General features: G+C 38.9%; 1 protein-coding gene across 4 annotated transcripts in view; it reads left to right on the forward strand.

Moving 5' to 3' along the window:
- Camk2d (calcium/calmodulin dependent protein kinase II delta) overlaps nucleotides 1-16,098 on the forward strand; it is a 249,777-nt gene that overhangs the window by 86,632 nt on the left and 147,047 nt on the right. The window lies entirely within an intron of this gene.

A 16,098-nucleotide genomic window follows, 5' to 3' on the forward strand; every position in this document is an offset into this window, starting at 1 on the left:
TTGTTTAAGAAAGTATTTTATCATACCACAATCAACACGTTAATGTCATTAGCTATACTTTTTACCAGGTCTGTACAATTAACGTCTTTATAAGCAAATATTAGCTACTATTAATAGATTCCTACCATTTGGTCTTGGTTATATTAATTCAGCGTAGGTTTTTAATGCTTATTTGTTTATACCACTTTTGATACAGGAATGAAAAATAAAAACCATCCCCACCAATTAGACTAATCCTGATTCATGGAAATTAATATAGCATATTAATTGAATCAGTAATCTATGTTTCCTCTTGTGCTGAGGAAACTTGATTAAACATCCACTGGATGTATTGAGTATAATTTAAAGATGAAACAAAGTAAAATTAAGTAACCTTTGGTTATATTATATTAGCTTTATTTTAACTACATATTTTGGAGTCTGCTACATGAACTAATTCAATTTTCCTTTGGAGAGTAATGTGAAATAAAAATAGTAGTCCTAATTTGGAGGACCACGAAGGTCAAAATAAAGTACATAAAACATATACTGAAAAAGACATGTGGGTTTTTTTTAATCTAGAAGCAACAAATTTAGATAAAAAGTTTGTTACTTTAGTGTCAGAGAATTGGCCTGGCATATTTGAGGCTCTGGATTCAGTCCTTAACACCACAAGAAAACCCTCTCCAAAAGTATGGATTATATTTGTAATTATAACAATGATTATAATATACATAGCTAAAACGTATACCTAACTACAGAAGTAAAAGTTAGACAGGAAAATGTGCATAAGTGGCTCATATAATTCTGGGAAAAATAAGTCTAAAAACATTTTAAAATTAGCATCATTATGACATCTCTAGTTCTGAATTTTTGATTTTCTCTAGGAAGAGACCAAACCTGTACCAACAGACTGAAAAGGTGTTGGTGTATTTCTTCAAAGAGAATTTTGAGGTTGTTTGTGGTTCTGACCAAATCTTCCCCTCAGACATCAAGTTAAAAAGTTCTAATACTGGTTGCATCTCAGTAGGAAGCCATTGCATTTCAGAAAGATGATTGCTTGCGTGGACCTTGTTATTGGACATATTTAACAGTGATTGAAATTCCATATGTTGGCATGTGGAAACATATAAACACATGAGCCTTCCCTTTCTATAAAAGAAGCTTTCTCCTGCCTTTGTGTGATCATAGCATTCAAAATCCATAGAATTTTTCTTTTCCTAAAACTGGAAGGGTCCTTAGGGATGTCTCAACCCAATCTAGATTGTGGAGCTAGAGACCAGAGATCTCAATCATGATATATTATGTGCATGTTCATTCAGATTTCCAAAGAGTCAGCATTTCCTCTTTCCTTTCACATTAGAGATAGGAGATCATATTGCAAAAGTGGTCTTTGCAAAAAAGCATCCCTGAAATTTACACAATGTCAACGACCACTGTTTGTTTACTCTTTTAACAGATGATTTTTCCAACCCATAAATTTTGTCTTCATAAATCAAAGTAGGGCCTCTTCATCTAGTGCTCTTGGCACACAGCTCTTTCCACCACACCTGAATCTCTGTGGGGGTTCCTAACCACAGTAAAGCACAGTGGCAGGAACCTTATAGCAGAAGGCAGGTCAGTAGAGTCAATGCATCTTGTAAAATGAGGAGTATTTACAGTCACCTTCTCCTAAGGCAGAATTTCTATTGGAGTGGACAGTGTATAGCCCACAGACTTATAACTTGCCTGAGTGCCTTTTAGATCACTTACATTTTTTCAAGATTTTAAAAAATGTATATGTTTAAGTTTGTAAATATAATGGAAATGCTATGTATCTTTTCAACTGGTAAAAATCCAGTTGGAATTTTAAAGAAAATACCTAATAAGGATGCTGTTGACTCTCTGCTTGTTTTCTATTTTAGCACATACACTGAGGTGAATGTTCATCACATTGTAATTGCTTAGCCATTGAATGATAAATTTGTTACTGGAAATTGGAAGGCTTATTTGTGAAATTCTACTGATTCTTTCATTTTTCTATTTCCAATATTTTCAGTGTGCTCAGAAATTACTTGTAAAATGAGTAGATCACTCAGTGTATCATTCACTACAATATTTCACTTCTGAATTCTTTACATGATAGTTAGAGAAGGGAATGAGAACAGAGTAAATACTAACTGGTCTGCTGAGAAAGCAAGTGAATAATTTTATGAATGACAATTATTATTTTCCAAGTAGCATAACAAAACCTCAACAATATTCTAAGATAAAAAGCTTGTGGTTTTTCTCCATGACCTCTCCTTTTCTTGTTGAATATGTGTAACATTCTTAACAAAAATTATGCAAGAATAAGTACTTTCATTGCTCTACAGCTTTCTCTAGTGCCTCTCCAAAGGTAAAAAGTAATTGAACACTGTTCAGTGTACAAAGCAAAGTACTCTTGTCTTATGGTCACCTTTTGTTTGATTAAATCTCACCTCTCTATCTTGCTTATTTGGTGGAAAGACCAAATAATTTTGCCTTCTAGAATATCTTGCTACCTACGGAACTGAGTACTCACTTTTAACAAATGAGAGAACAAAACCAGGCACAGAGACTCCTTTGTCCCTCCAAATAAACATTTTCATAAATCCTCGTTACTTCCACTTAGCATCTTATTCCTATTTCCCCTCTCCCTACCAACCTCCTCCCTTTCTTCCTGTTCATAGAGTATAATGCCAGTGTTGTACTTTTCCATAGTACTTGGTTCTATATGTCCTTCAAAATTAGATTGTATGTCCATGCCATTGGTTAAGAATATATTTATAGTATGTGCAAGGGACAGAGAGTTGAAGCCATTGTTTTCCCTGCAAAAAACTAGAGAGAATCACTCATCTAAGATAGTGGTTTTTAGCTGGGAGGATTTTACCCTCTTCAGTCTCTCCTCCTAAAGACATTTGGAAATGGAAACACTTGCTGTTGTTGATCAATTGATATACATCATAATAAACCAGTAACTATAAATAAAAACATCTTTTTTAAAAGAGAATGAAGTTTACTATTCTCTCTGTCACTTCTAGGGCTTGCCTGGTCTTTAATAACGCCTCTGGAGAAGAGATGGGAAACATTTTCTCTAAAGCACTCAGTAAATATTTTAGGGTTTTTCTGGCCATCATGTCTTGTCCTAAATACTTGATTTCACTATCTCTTGAAAGCAAGCATATGCTGAAGGCATATATGGTAGTGTTCTCACTTGTACTTTGCTTATGGATTCTGAATTTCCTTTGATTGTTTCCATTTCATAAAATAGTCTTTGATTGTAACCATTCACCAAACCATCCTGAGTGTACAGAAAACAGATGACTGGGGATTTGTCTTTTGGGTCATCGATTGCTACCTCTGCTTTAGGATACTTTTTCTCAGTGGGTTAGGCCTCAAAAGTCAGCTGAACTTCCATCATACCATTTTTTGGAGCTGGCTACTAGCTTTATTTGTGTCTGTTGGTTAAGTTGCATGTTTTGAAGATGAGCAGAGCGCCTTTGTTTGCTCTTTGGAGTTCTTTTTGTTCTGGAAGATGGGAGTATTTCAAAACTGTTTTCTAGCTTAGCTCCATTCTGCATTCTAGGAAAATGTGGTGTAAAAAACCTCCTTACACCTGTAGCTTGGTTGGTTCCTCTGATGTGTGCCAGAGTTCTCCATGGACCAGGTGCCCGGCTCTGGGCTGGGGTCCTACAGCCTTGCTGTCCATCTCTGAACAATCACACTAAGTAACCTGTGGACTGTGGACTTGGTTTATATGTGAGTTGGCAACCACTCAAGACTCAATAAAGATGTTCCCTGGGGAATGATTACCTTTGACTTTACACATCCATATGGCAGTAGAATGATTTTGAATCTTAGCTTTATCTCATCCTTTAAACTCTTGATTTGTGTATAACCAAGAAGATCTCTATCTTTGGCAAATGTTCTGCCATCTCAGCCAGGAATCGAACAAGGTATTGTTACATTTCTCTTTATCCTGATTATGAGTTAAGATATTTTTTCTTTATCTATCCCTTTTACCATCTACTCCCCAAACCCTGTGTGTGCCACAGCCTCTTATGCATATGAAAATGGGAATGGCCTTAGTTGAGAGTTTGCCTTTTTAGATGACCTAATCTCATTCTGACAATTATGACTATAAATCAGAATGAAATATTTTGAGGTAATAAAGAGTTTTTCAATGAGAGTATGGAGAACACATTATATTCCTTTTCACTTACAACTACCATAGGAGAAGAATTCTATGATCTTTCACAAGTCATTTTTACTTGTAAATGTAACCTGGATCTCTGTAAAGAATAGCGTAGGCCAGTGTAATTACTCTTGAGTTGTCTGATGTTACTCAGAGGGAGTGATCTGCTCTGTGCATGTGGGGACTTTCACAGATATAATAGAAATTTGCCCAAATGAGGGAAGTAGAAAACCACATCCAGGCCCTGAGCCAGAGGCAGCAGGTTATCAAGATGGTCAGGGAAAACAAAGGCTGATGGTTCCCACTGCTATGCGTGGGAGGTCCTGATTGACTCACTTGCATGGAGATAAAGACTGTTGACTGCCAGAAGCGAAGACAATTCTTGCTTTGTGTGGGCAGTGTATCACTACTGCCTTGTCCTCAAACCCTGTCACCACCACTCTAGAGCCTTTTCTGACTGCTGCTTTCTTGGTTCCTATTGATTGCTTTTGTAGGGCTCAGGCTGTGAGCATGTGTGAACCAGCCCTGTTTGTGACCTGACCCTTCCAGAATCCTCTCCCATGTTTCTGCCTGTTGTAGAATCTTCTCTGCTTGCTTCAACATCTGTCAAGCAGAATCCCCACTTTCCATTGAAATGTTACCCTGATTGCATTTATTTCAATGAATGTAAGACTGAAGGAATACAATGTAACTGGTCTTCTAAGGAAGATTCTCTGTCTTCCCCCACAGTTTCTTGGATCTGGCTACTAGCTTTATTTGTGTCTCTTGGTTATGATGCACATTCTGAAGATAAGCAGAGTGCTTTATTTGTATGTGTTTATTTGGTATTTTGGGGTTTATTGGTATTTTGATTAACTTCTAAACCTTGGATTATATGACATAGGGATAATTCATGGGATTCTTTAGGATACATCTATTTTAAAATAATTTTGTAATTCTTTTGGGGTGCTCTTTCCCTTGTTCATAATATTATTTTTAATTGGAGGAGCTGTACTTAGGTTTGAACATAGCACCCTGTATCTTACTAAGCAGGTTTCTACCCCTTGAGCCAACCCTTAGCCCTATATTTCTTCAGCTATTTTCTTTAAACATACCGTGCCCTAGTTTTGCCTCAGGTCAAGTTCAGACAATGATCCTTTTATCTACATCTCACTTAGCTGAGATTACAGGTATAGACCACCAAAATGGGCTTATTTGTTGGGATGGAGTCTCACTAACTTTTTGACTTCAAATCATGGTGATCCTTTCCATCTCTGCTTCCTAAGGAGCTGAGACTACAAGCATGAGCAACCACACCTGCTCCTCCTTCTCTCTGTCTTTGTGTGTGTGTGTGTGTGTGTGTGTGTGTGTGTGTGCATGTGGAGTGTGGGAGGCTTGAACTCAGAGCCTGGGCACTGTTCCTTGAGCTTTCTGGCACAGGTTAGTGTTCCAGGGACCTGGCCTGAGGTTGAGCATGGAGGTAGGAGATGTGGGGTGCATTGTGAGAGAAGAAAGGGAACAATGATCTCTCTTGTCCTAACCAGCTCCAAAGACAACCTTGGGAAGAGGGAGTGCACTGTGGTCCCATCTCCTGTTGATGGGAAAGAAAGTGAGGTCAGCACACTGGGTGGTGAAAGTGCCCCAAAAGAGAGGAGAGTTGAGTACTTTTCCTCCTGCTACACCTGGCCTAGAAAGATTACAGGGACTCCCAGGCAACATTCTTTCTGAATAAACACTGTGGTATTTACTTAGCTCCATTTAATTCTGCCTGAGGGTTCCCAGTTCTTGACTTTTTTTTTTTTTTTTTTTTTGGCCAGTCCTGGGCCTTGGTCTCAGGGCCTGAGCACTGTCCCTGGCTTCTTCCCGCTCAAGGCTAGCACTCTGCCACTTGAGCCACAGCGCCGCTTCTGGCCATTTTCTGTATATGTGGTGCTGGGGAATCGAACCTAGGGCCTCGTGTATCCGAGGCAGGCACTCTTGCCACTAGGCTATATCCCCAGCCCCCAGTTCTTGACTTTTGATGGAACCTGTACATATGAGAAAGGTAGGAAGCAGGGGACTGAGCGTGACTGAAGGTTTTAAAGAATCCTGAGAGGCCTTGATATTCTACCACCTTGATCGCTGTGTCTGAAATCTCACCTTAACTTTGTGGCTGCTTTGAGATAAAAGTGACGCTATGGAGTTCTTTTTGTGGGGAAATCCTAATAAAGCATGCAAGAATGCAATGTGGCTTCACAAGGACAGGTGTTTCATGATGTGTGTGAGCACAGTGCTTGTGGGGAAAGAGAGTTGGGTGAGCTGGTGTGAGGTGGGCTTCTGATGCACACATGCAGTCAAGTACCTTAGTTTCCCTTGATGCAATTGAAGAGTCTTGCATTTTCCCTTCATTTTCCTGTAGCGACAGGCTACAGGAATCTACCGTTGGCTTATTGATTGTCTATCCTTTCCTCTTCTACCCCACCTTCTCCTTTTTCTCCTCTACCTTTTTCTCTCCTCCTCCTCATCCTGGGCACTGTCTCTGTCCTTTAGTTTTTACGTTCAAAGTTGGCACATAGGACTAGGAATATGGCCTAGTGGTAAAGTGCTTGCCTTGTATACATGAAGCGCTGGGTTCCATTCCTCAGCACCACATATCTAGAAAAAAGCCGGAAGTGGCGCTATGGCTCAAGAGGTAGAGTGCTAGCCTTGAGCAAAAGGAAGCCAAGGACAGTGCTCAGGCCCTGAGTCCATGTCCCAGTTGGCATGTAAGCCATGGCTCCTCTTCCCTGTTTTCTGGTGGTTAATTGGAGATAAGAGTCTCACAGACTTTCCTACCTGGGCTGGCTTCAAACCATGATCCTGAGATCTCAGCCTCTTAAGGAACTGAGTTTATCGTCATGAACCACCAGTGCCTGGCTTGTATTTGCTTTTCTAAAAATGAATTCTTTATTTTTTTAAAGTCAAGGGCACCATGTGGTTTTGGTAGAGATTTTCAAGGACCACACTTAGCAAAACAACAACAGCATTGTTCAAGAGCTAAGGTCATAAAGTAGATCTCCAATAGATCTGTGATCAGGAACTTGTTTGTCCTAATCCAAAGAACAGAGGACTTGGTTTTCTTCTTTAAAAATTAAATCCTTTTCATTGTTGTTATAAAGGTGATGTACAGAGAAGTTACCATTTCATAAATCAGGTAATGAGTACATTTCATTTTGCACAGTGTTATCCCTTATCTCTCACTCTCCAGTTTTTCTCTCCCATCTCCCACAAGTTGTATAGTTCATTTTCAACTTAGTGTCTGGTGAGTAACACTGTTGCATTTGTTCACTCTTTGTCTCTCTATTGTGTATGTGTGTGTGTGTGTGTGTGTGTGTGTAGCTATTGTGGCTACACCCTTCCCACCAATTACTTATCTGCTGGTCTTAGATACTTAATCTCCATTTTTCACTCAGTTTACTAAATATGGAATGTTTATTATTATACTGTGTTCTATATTTAGGAAAGTTTCAAGAAGTTAATATAATTTGACTGAGGTTGCTTAGCCTATAACGGGTCGAACCTGGATTGAAATATATTTGTTTGCTTCCAAAGTTCACATTTCTATTGTAAGAGCCTTCTGTTTTTCACTTCCTCATCCGGAAAAGGGTGTGGGAGTTCTCTGTGAAGCCACATCACCTTTTATGAACATGCCTACTAACATATATTAGGGGCTTCTTAACTTGTGAGGGAAATTCAGGTATTTATGCATTGAAATGCTCAGGAGCATGTAATTAAGAGTTGAAATGAGGCACATGGAAGAGAGGCTCCTGTTGTCTATGGAGTATTTTCTATGGGGTATTGAAGAGATTTGAATATTTTGAAGAACTATTTAAGGAAGGAGAGATGATGTTGCTTCTGGATCCTGAAACGAGTCTGTTGATGGGTAATGGCAGGGACTCTGCCTTCCACATCTGAAAAGTTGTGACTACACCATGATTTTGTTTGTGATTTGCCTACTTCTCACTGGGACAGCCTGGAGTAGAGAAGCGCTGTTTTCATTGCCAAACACATTCAGCAACCTGCCTCTTCACTCTGTGCTGGCTTCTGTGGATGTGTGAAACTGCTTCCCTGACTACCAACGCCTCCTATTACTAAGAAACTTCGGGTCTTGTCTTATTTGATATCTCTAGAGGTGAAAGTGTGAGTCATTTCCTCAGACTTACATAATGCTCCTGTTTCTCAGGTTTCTTCTTTATAATAGTGCTTCCCTATCTCCTCCAGGAGACCCTCTTCCTTACCTTCTCTCCTCTTTTATTTTCGGGAGATAAAAAATATTTTCTTTTTTGACCTAAAGTGATTCCCATAAATCCTCATGTTTGCCCATTTTTAGGAATATGTATTAGTTGTACATAAATGTTTTATTGTGATGTTTCCATGAGCTCATACTTGATCACACCCTTCCCCCATGTTAACCTCCTCTCAGCCCTCCCCCATCCTTCTGTTCTTTTTTCTTGCAAGTATATAGAATTCTTGGACCATATTCACCTCCCCCATCCCATTACTTCTTTTGTTGCCCTTCCCCTCCCATCTGTACCCATCTATAAACAACCAGTTTCACAGTCCCGTCATTCGTTTTAAGTACTACATTCTACACATGAGCATTAACATGATATTTGACGTTTTCCTTTATTTTTAACGATGTTTCTTTGTTTATTTATTTACTCTGTGTGTGTGTGTGTGTTTGTGTGTGTGTGTGTGTGTGTGTGTGTGTCCCCATTCTGGGGCTTGACATCAGCGTCTCCAGCTATCCCTGAGCATTTTTGTTCAAGGCTAGTGCTCTGCTATTTGAGCCATAGCTCCACTTCCAGCTTGTGCTTGGTTAATTGGAGACAATAATCTCACAGACTTCTTGCTGGCTTTGAACTGTGATTCTCTGATCTCAACCTCTTAAGGTAGCTAGGATTATAGGAATGAGCCACTGGTGGCCCAAAAATATTTGACTTTCTTGCTCTGGCTCATTGTTATAAATCTGTCCAAATCTTCTCACTGACATACTAGTAGTTCCTTACTCTAATGTTTAGCTTAACACTTCCTTAAGACATGTTCCTCATTACCTGTGAGAATGTTCACTTGAAGGTGTGCTGACACCATACGAACAATGCCGTGCATGAAATGGACTTTGTTTCCCACTCCTGCCCCACCCAACCCTCAGTCAAACCTGCTATTCCACTTGGGTTGTCTGCTTTACCTTGTAGCCTCCCTCAGGAACACTCAGGCCCAGAGTCCTCTTGCCCACCCCCTCCCTTGCCAATTTCCAGCAGCCCTTAGCAGTTCCTCTCTTCCACTTCAGGTTCCATAAAGACTTTTAAATGGGATATGCTTGTCTATAATGTATATCCCATAGTCCAAGAAAAAGTCTTTCCTCTTCCTTTTGTTTCAGATGCCTACTTCATCTCCCTCCTTCCCTTCCTCACTCCCTCCCTTCCTTCCACCACTCCTCTCTCTGTCTCTCTCTGTCTTTCTCTTTCTCTCCTTCTTTTCCCTTCTTTTTTTCCTTTCCTTTCCTTTCCTTTCCTTTCCTTTCTTTTCTTTTCTTTTCCTTTCTTTTCTCTTCTCTTCCTTTCTTTTCTTTCCTTTCTTTGTCCCAGTCCAGGACTCAAACTCACTATTTGATGCTTTAACTCATTGGCTGCCACTCTACCACCTAAGCCACGCCTCCAACCCAAAGAGTTGGTTCTTTCTATTTTTTTGGTTGTCTTTCAAAGTCCAAGTTAGATCTAGCAGAGCCTTCTTGATCTCCCTAAATTCTCTGGCCAAAGTCTGAAGCCTAACACTGCAATATCGCATAAGTGTGGGTGACCAATCGTTGTTCTGTACTTTCTCGCCATCCATACAAGACACTATCCCCAACCCTGCAACCTCCCACTCTCACATCTAGTTTCAGGAACTTTCTAATTGCTGCGTTCTTTATGGAAAAGGTTCTTTTATTCCCTTCTGACTCACTGAATGCTCTCTACTCCCTGACACCTCTCTCTCACGCTGTCCCTGGAACCCAGGATGTTGCACAGGCTTAAGAAAGTTCTCTACCTGTGTTCACAGCCCAGCTCCACCTTTCTCTTCAGGTTGCATCTCTGTGGTCATCCCCAGCCTTCCCTGATGTCTCTGATTGGTACTCTGATAATCATTCATCTACCCCTCCCCCTTATCCCTCCTTCTCTGACATCTCAAGTTTGAAGGAAATTTGAAATGTTCTTTCTGTAGACTTACAATAGCTGAAACATAGCCTGAATGAACAAGGGACATGCTTTCTAGAAATAGGTAGCTGCTGACTGAGGATGAAATTCTACTACTATTTCCTTAAGCTTCACTTGGGTAAAACCATATACTAGCTCCAATGCCGTCACCTCATTTCCAACCATTCTAGAAGTACACCTAGAAGTGCTGAGCACATATTATATTTTGCATCTTGTAAGCAACTCATTCCCTCCCTAGGAGGCCCCCTTGTAGGAATCACACCTCAGATAAGTAAATAATGATGACCCTGCTGGCTCTCTCATTAATCACATTCTTGCATCCTCCAAATACCTTTTTTTCTTCTCATTCGCTGGGGTTCCCACATATTCCCCCTTACACACTTTGCTGGCACATATATGTGTTCCTGTACCGAAACAGACACATCCCTGACTGTCATCTTCTAGTCATTGTTTCCATTTACAAGCCACGATTTTCAGTCAGGCTTCCCTTTTTGTTTTGCCCTAACTAATTCCTCTCCTCCACCTCCTTTTACCTTCTCTCTCCTGTGCTTTCCTATCCTCTCTTATCTTCTTTATGTGCTAGGGTTTGAACCTCAGACCATTGAACCACTTGAACTTCTGCACCTGTCTCTAAACTTCTTTCTTTATATTACACCAAAAGAAATATACAGAATCATTGATGGCACTACTAGCTTATAGCTTCTCCTTAGAAGACTCAGAAACGATATGTGTTAATGGTTGGGCCAGGCTCTGTAGCTACAAATTTGGAGGTATTAAGAAATAAGAATGGATGCACATATCATACTAGGAGATGGAGGACAGAGGCCTCTATGCCTATGTTCTAGTAAGCATCAGCATCAACAGCAGTTACTATTCGTTCTTGATTTTTGGTGCACAAAATGGTGTTGTCCTCGGAAAGCAGTTCTAAGAATTCAAGTCCTTGTGTAAAGAAAGACCAAGTATTTATGATTACCCAGAAGGCATTCAACTCATAATCTACATAGTAAATGTCTGGGACCCAATCTACAGACAATATTTTTAATCCTCTTAGTTTCATAGTTTCTGAAAAGAATTCAGATAAAATCCTCCTTGACAGATTTCATAGCTCTTTCCAGCCAAGTTTACATCACAGTAAATCAAGAGAAGAGAGATTTCAATGGAATCTTTGAATAGTGGAATTATTGTGTTGTTGCTGCTAAAATTGTTGATTATGTGCCCAAACTAGAACAAAAGCATGTATTTAGTTCTCTGAATGAGAATTTGGAAACGATACTATTGAAACCAGGAGAAACAAGATAAGGGCTCACAAGTTTATGAAACTTACATCTGCTACTTTAAATAACTCTCTCTTAGACTGTACCTTACTAGAGCTTTTTAAAACTACTTGATATATTTTATTCTTTATGGTTTTGAAATTAAGTTGGGGATGTGTGCTCCATTTTAGATGTAGACCTAGAGAATTGTAGGGAAAATTTTTTACAAATTTAAAGTTACATTTTATGTACAAAGTAAAGCTTCTTCATTGAATTCCTACAGTTAGAAAATATTTTTGAGCAGCTGATAAATCAATTTTTGGACACCAGAATACATTAGTGAACAACACTGACAAAATGAAAAATAAAACTGGTTAGTGATATGATTGCTATAAGTGAGCTATAATCAAGGCACAATCAAGATTTTCTTCTCCCTTTTTCTGAAAACAAAGTATACACAGATGGAAATAAGTCTACTGCTCACTCTTTGGAGGGTTAGAAATGCTCCTGGAGAAACTTTCTATGTGTGCCATTAACTATTAGGTAATTTCTACCTAAATCATAGGATTTCAGAGCTTGAAGGAGCTTTAATTTGTCTTTAATTGTTAATAATAATGTTGAAAATTATTTTAACAGTGTTTCCATTGGGCCTGAGCAGGTGTTATCTCAAACATGGAGCACTTGCCTACACAAACAGGAGGCCCTGTCTTTAATCCCAGCACCAAAAAAGGAAAAATAAAACAATTCCTGTCTAAAAAACGTTCACGTCATCCACATTGGATTTAGGATCTAATGTACATTCAGCAATGTTTGTAAATGCATATCCACTTGGACAGCCTTATTTACCAAGTATATGTGGTTCAGAGAAAATAACGATTTTGATTAATCCTTGTTAAAAATCACATTGAAAAATTCAGCTAAAACATTGTCTCATATTGCATTAGCTATCACTTAGTACATAATTTTCATTGGTTGCCAACCCCTCACCTCTGTTAGTATCTTATTAGAGAACAGGAATTGCATTTTTTTCTTGCCCATTCCAGCTCACAGTCCACATGCGATTATATGAGAAGAATTCCAAAATCAGGTCTGTGTTGGGTCAAGCCTAGTTAACTGGGCTTCAGGAGATTTCATACACTAAAGAACTAGAAGTTTCTTTTTCTGGACAGAGCTGATGAGGATGTCTTGGTTATCTGCTTTCCCACACGATGGAATATAAGTTCCATGAGGTTTTACTTTCAAGACTTCTTGGTTTACTGTAGATTTCCTTCATACCTAGAAAATATCTGCATAGCACAGGTGCTGTTGGATTGGTATATAGAAACAAAGTACTGTTGTACTGATTGTACCTCGGTGTCATAGATTTTTGAATGAGCATCGCTTTCTGTGAATACAGCTTTTAATTGATTTACAAATGGCATTCATTTCTTGCAGAGTTGAACTTGGTGCCGCATTGGACTCAATATTGCTCGTTAAAGTTATGGATTTTACTTTCCAACTCTTCTCTTCACAAAAGGACTATACAAAATATGGTAGTCTCCCATTTCCTTCTGGGTCAATATCAATGGTTCAATTCTGTTTTCTTTGGAAGAGTTCTTTCATCAGATGTGTCTCAGTCACTCAATAAAGTTGATCCCTTTCTCCAATCACTCAGTAAAGTTGATCCCTTTCTCCATTTTGCTGCATAAGGCTGAGTGAAAATAATAGGAGGGGGCCTGATTCAAAACTGTTTTGTACAACATGTAATGGAAATGTGGATAACCACAGGGGATCGGAGGTAGGAAGGGGAAACATTGAAGACCGAGATTTCCATGTGTGATTTTTAGTGCTTTGTAGGATTTCTACTATACTTTCCTATTTGCATTTTTGGCCTACTTTTCAAGGCAAAGATTTTTCTCAAGAAATATTTCTTCTACTTTTTCTAAGTGATATGGGATTGTAAATTTTTGAACCTAATTCTTCACCTGCAAAACTATAGTGGATGAATATCATGCTTCAGGCATTATGCTGAATGTTGTGTATGAATAATCTTGTTCAGTATTCTTGATAATTGCCTAAAAATAATACCTTGTATGGCATTCTGAATGGAGGCAAGAAGACGAGGTACAAGGAATGTCATGGGCAAGGACTCAGCACACAGCCACATTGGGACTGCAGGCCAGTTAGTCTGCAGTCAAAGTCCACACTCATCTCTACATTGAGGGACTCAGTGACAGCGATAGACTCTTGGGATGGTTTTGTTTGTCCTATTGGAAATGACAATTACGGTAATGGCCAAATATACTGTGACATAAATTCCCCCTGGAAATGTAATTCGCTTATGTTGGTAAACTGAATGAGTGTCTGAGATGTATGAATGTTGCTTTTAATTGATTTCTACATGGCATTATTTGTAGCCATGGCTGCTGGCATTGGCCTTGGTGTCCTCAAAGCTGCTGCTTTGCTTCTTTGCATCAATTGTATTTTCTGCATTAGCTGTTTGAATCATGCCCTGAAAAAGGCGCTCATAAATCATATGGTTACTATGATGTCTTACCATAATTAAGTGGGAATACTAAATAACCACCTCATATAATGTGAATTACCTTTCGGTTATTGCTCGTGAAACTAGCAGAAATGTATGGAGAGGGAGATGATTTTTAAATATTTTTGTGTAGATTTCCAGGAGTTATTCATTATAACAATTACCGCAATCAAATAGAATCACATTGGCTTTTATGTTAATCTCAATTCTACAAGCGCCAACAAGGAACAGAGAATAGGCTCACTAAAGTTCTGACATGATTCAGGTGTGTATTTTAGGATACCTCTTATAAAAAATGCTCTGTATCATTTCTACATCCAAGACTAAGTGAATATTGGGGACTGGTCACTAAATATTCTTTTAATAAGTATTTAAAATGTGCTCATTTACTACTGACCATGGAGTAAGATTTGTGTCCTCAGAGACAGTGAAGCTGGAGTTGATGGGGATCATCCTTTATAAAAGCCATGCTTATAAAGACTCAGTCACTTGCCTGTGTTGTATACATCTAGATTTTATAACCCAATTAAAATGATGTCTTACAACCCATATCATCTCATGTCTTTTAATGCCTACATTTAGTTTTCCACTTATGGATTTGTTTAATTGTGATGTATTCTTCAGTAGAATTTGCTGAATAGTTTTATAACTACATTATCCTGACTCAAGTCTTTATATGGAAAAAACACATTTTTTCTTCCACTTAGAGCGTCTAAATTCCATTTGGGTTCAGGTGAATTTAGAAACATTCTCAATTAAACTTCTCAGCAAGTGTTTCCTGAATATACATACCTAAGCAGATACACGTTGTAACTTTTTAAGTCAGTGAATTTTCCACATGTGAATCCTTCATTCTTTTCTGGGAGTACATTTGGGGACCCTGGGACCCTTCATACATCTCGATAACCACTCCTCAAGCCCGCACACTGCAGATAGGCCAGACTCCAAATGTCTAATAATTCATCAGTGTCAGTGAGAACGAATGAACAAACTAGAAAATTAGCCTTCATGGATAGTGATTTTTTTTTAATTTTTGGTTAGCCCTGAGGCTTGAACTCAGAACCTAGGCTCTGTCCCTGAGCTTTTTGTGCTCCAGGATAGTTAGTACTCTACCACTTAAGTCACAGTTCCACCTCCAGCATTTGTGACAGTTAATTGCAGATAATAGTCTCAAGGACTTTTCTACCCCAGCTAGCTTCAAACTGCAATTCTCATATTTTAGCCTTCTGAGAAACAAGGATTACAGGCGCGAGCTGCAGGCACCTCACTATGTATGTATAGTGAATTTCATGAAGATATTCACTGATAGTATTGGAAAATATTCACTGAATCTGTTTTCCCCATTAAAAAACAACAACAACCAAACCCTAGTCCTTTTCATATTGTTCTCTGTCTCCGGAGAGGCCAAATCTATGTAGGCATTTCTCTGGACTGAAAATAACTACATATTCACTTTTTACTGCACACCAAGTAGACATTTAGTTCCATGACTTTCGTTAGATGGGGTTCTGAATGATGACCAAGGTTAACTTAGGGGATGTATTGAATTTTATGACAGGAGTGCCTGGTCCCTGGACCACTTGGAGTTGCTATCTTCCATGGCTCCTCTTAGTAGAGACTCTAAATGTCCACTGAAGAGCTTTGTAAACGTTGTGGATTATATATCATTTCTCACAGTTAAGTCATCCTGAATGAAGTTGGATCTCAAAGCTGTCCAATCTTAGTAAAATGGCAGAATGGAGAATTTGTTTTTCTCTTCCTTCTTTCTGTTTGTTATTAAGAGCATGATCTAACTGACAAGAGTAAACTGAAGAAATTTAAGAAACTTAGATGCTAAATATATGTCAAATATATTGAAAAGCCAGTAAGTACTGGTGCTCAGTACTCTCCTGACTACCATGAAGACCTTCAGTGAACATTAAATATATTGAGCCAGGCAGTGGTGGCTCATGCTTG

The sequence above is a fragment of the Perognathus longimembris genome, chromosome 24 (genome assembly GCF_023159225.1).
Source record: "Perognathus longimembris pacificus isolate PPM17 chromosome 24, ASM2315922v1, whole genome shotgun sequence".
Lineage (NCBI taxonomy): Eukaryota > Metazoa > Chordata > Mammalia > Rodentia > Heteromyidae > Perognathus > Perognathus longimembris.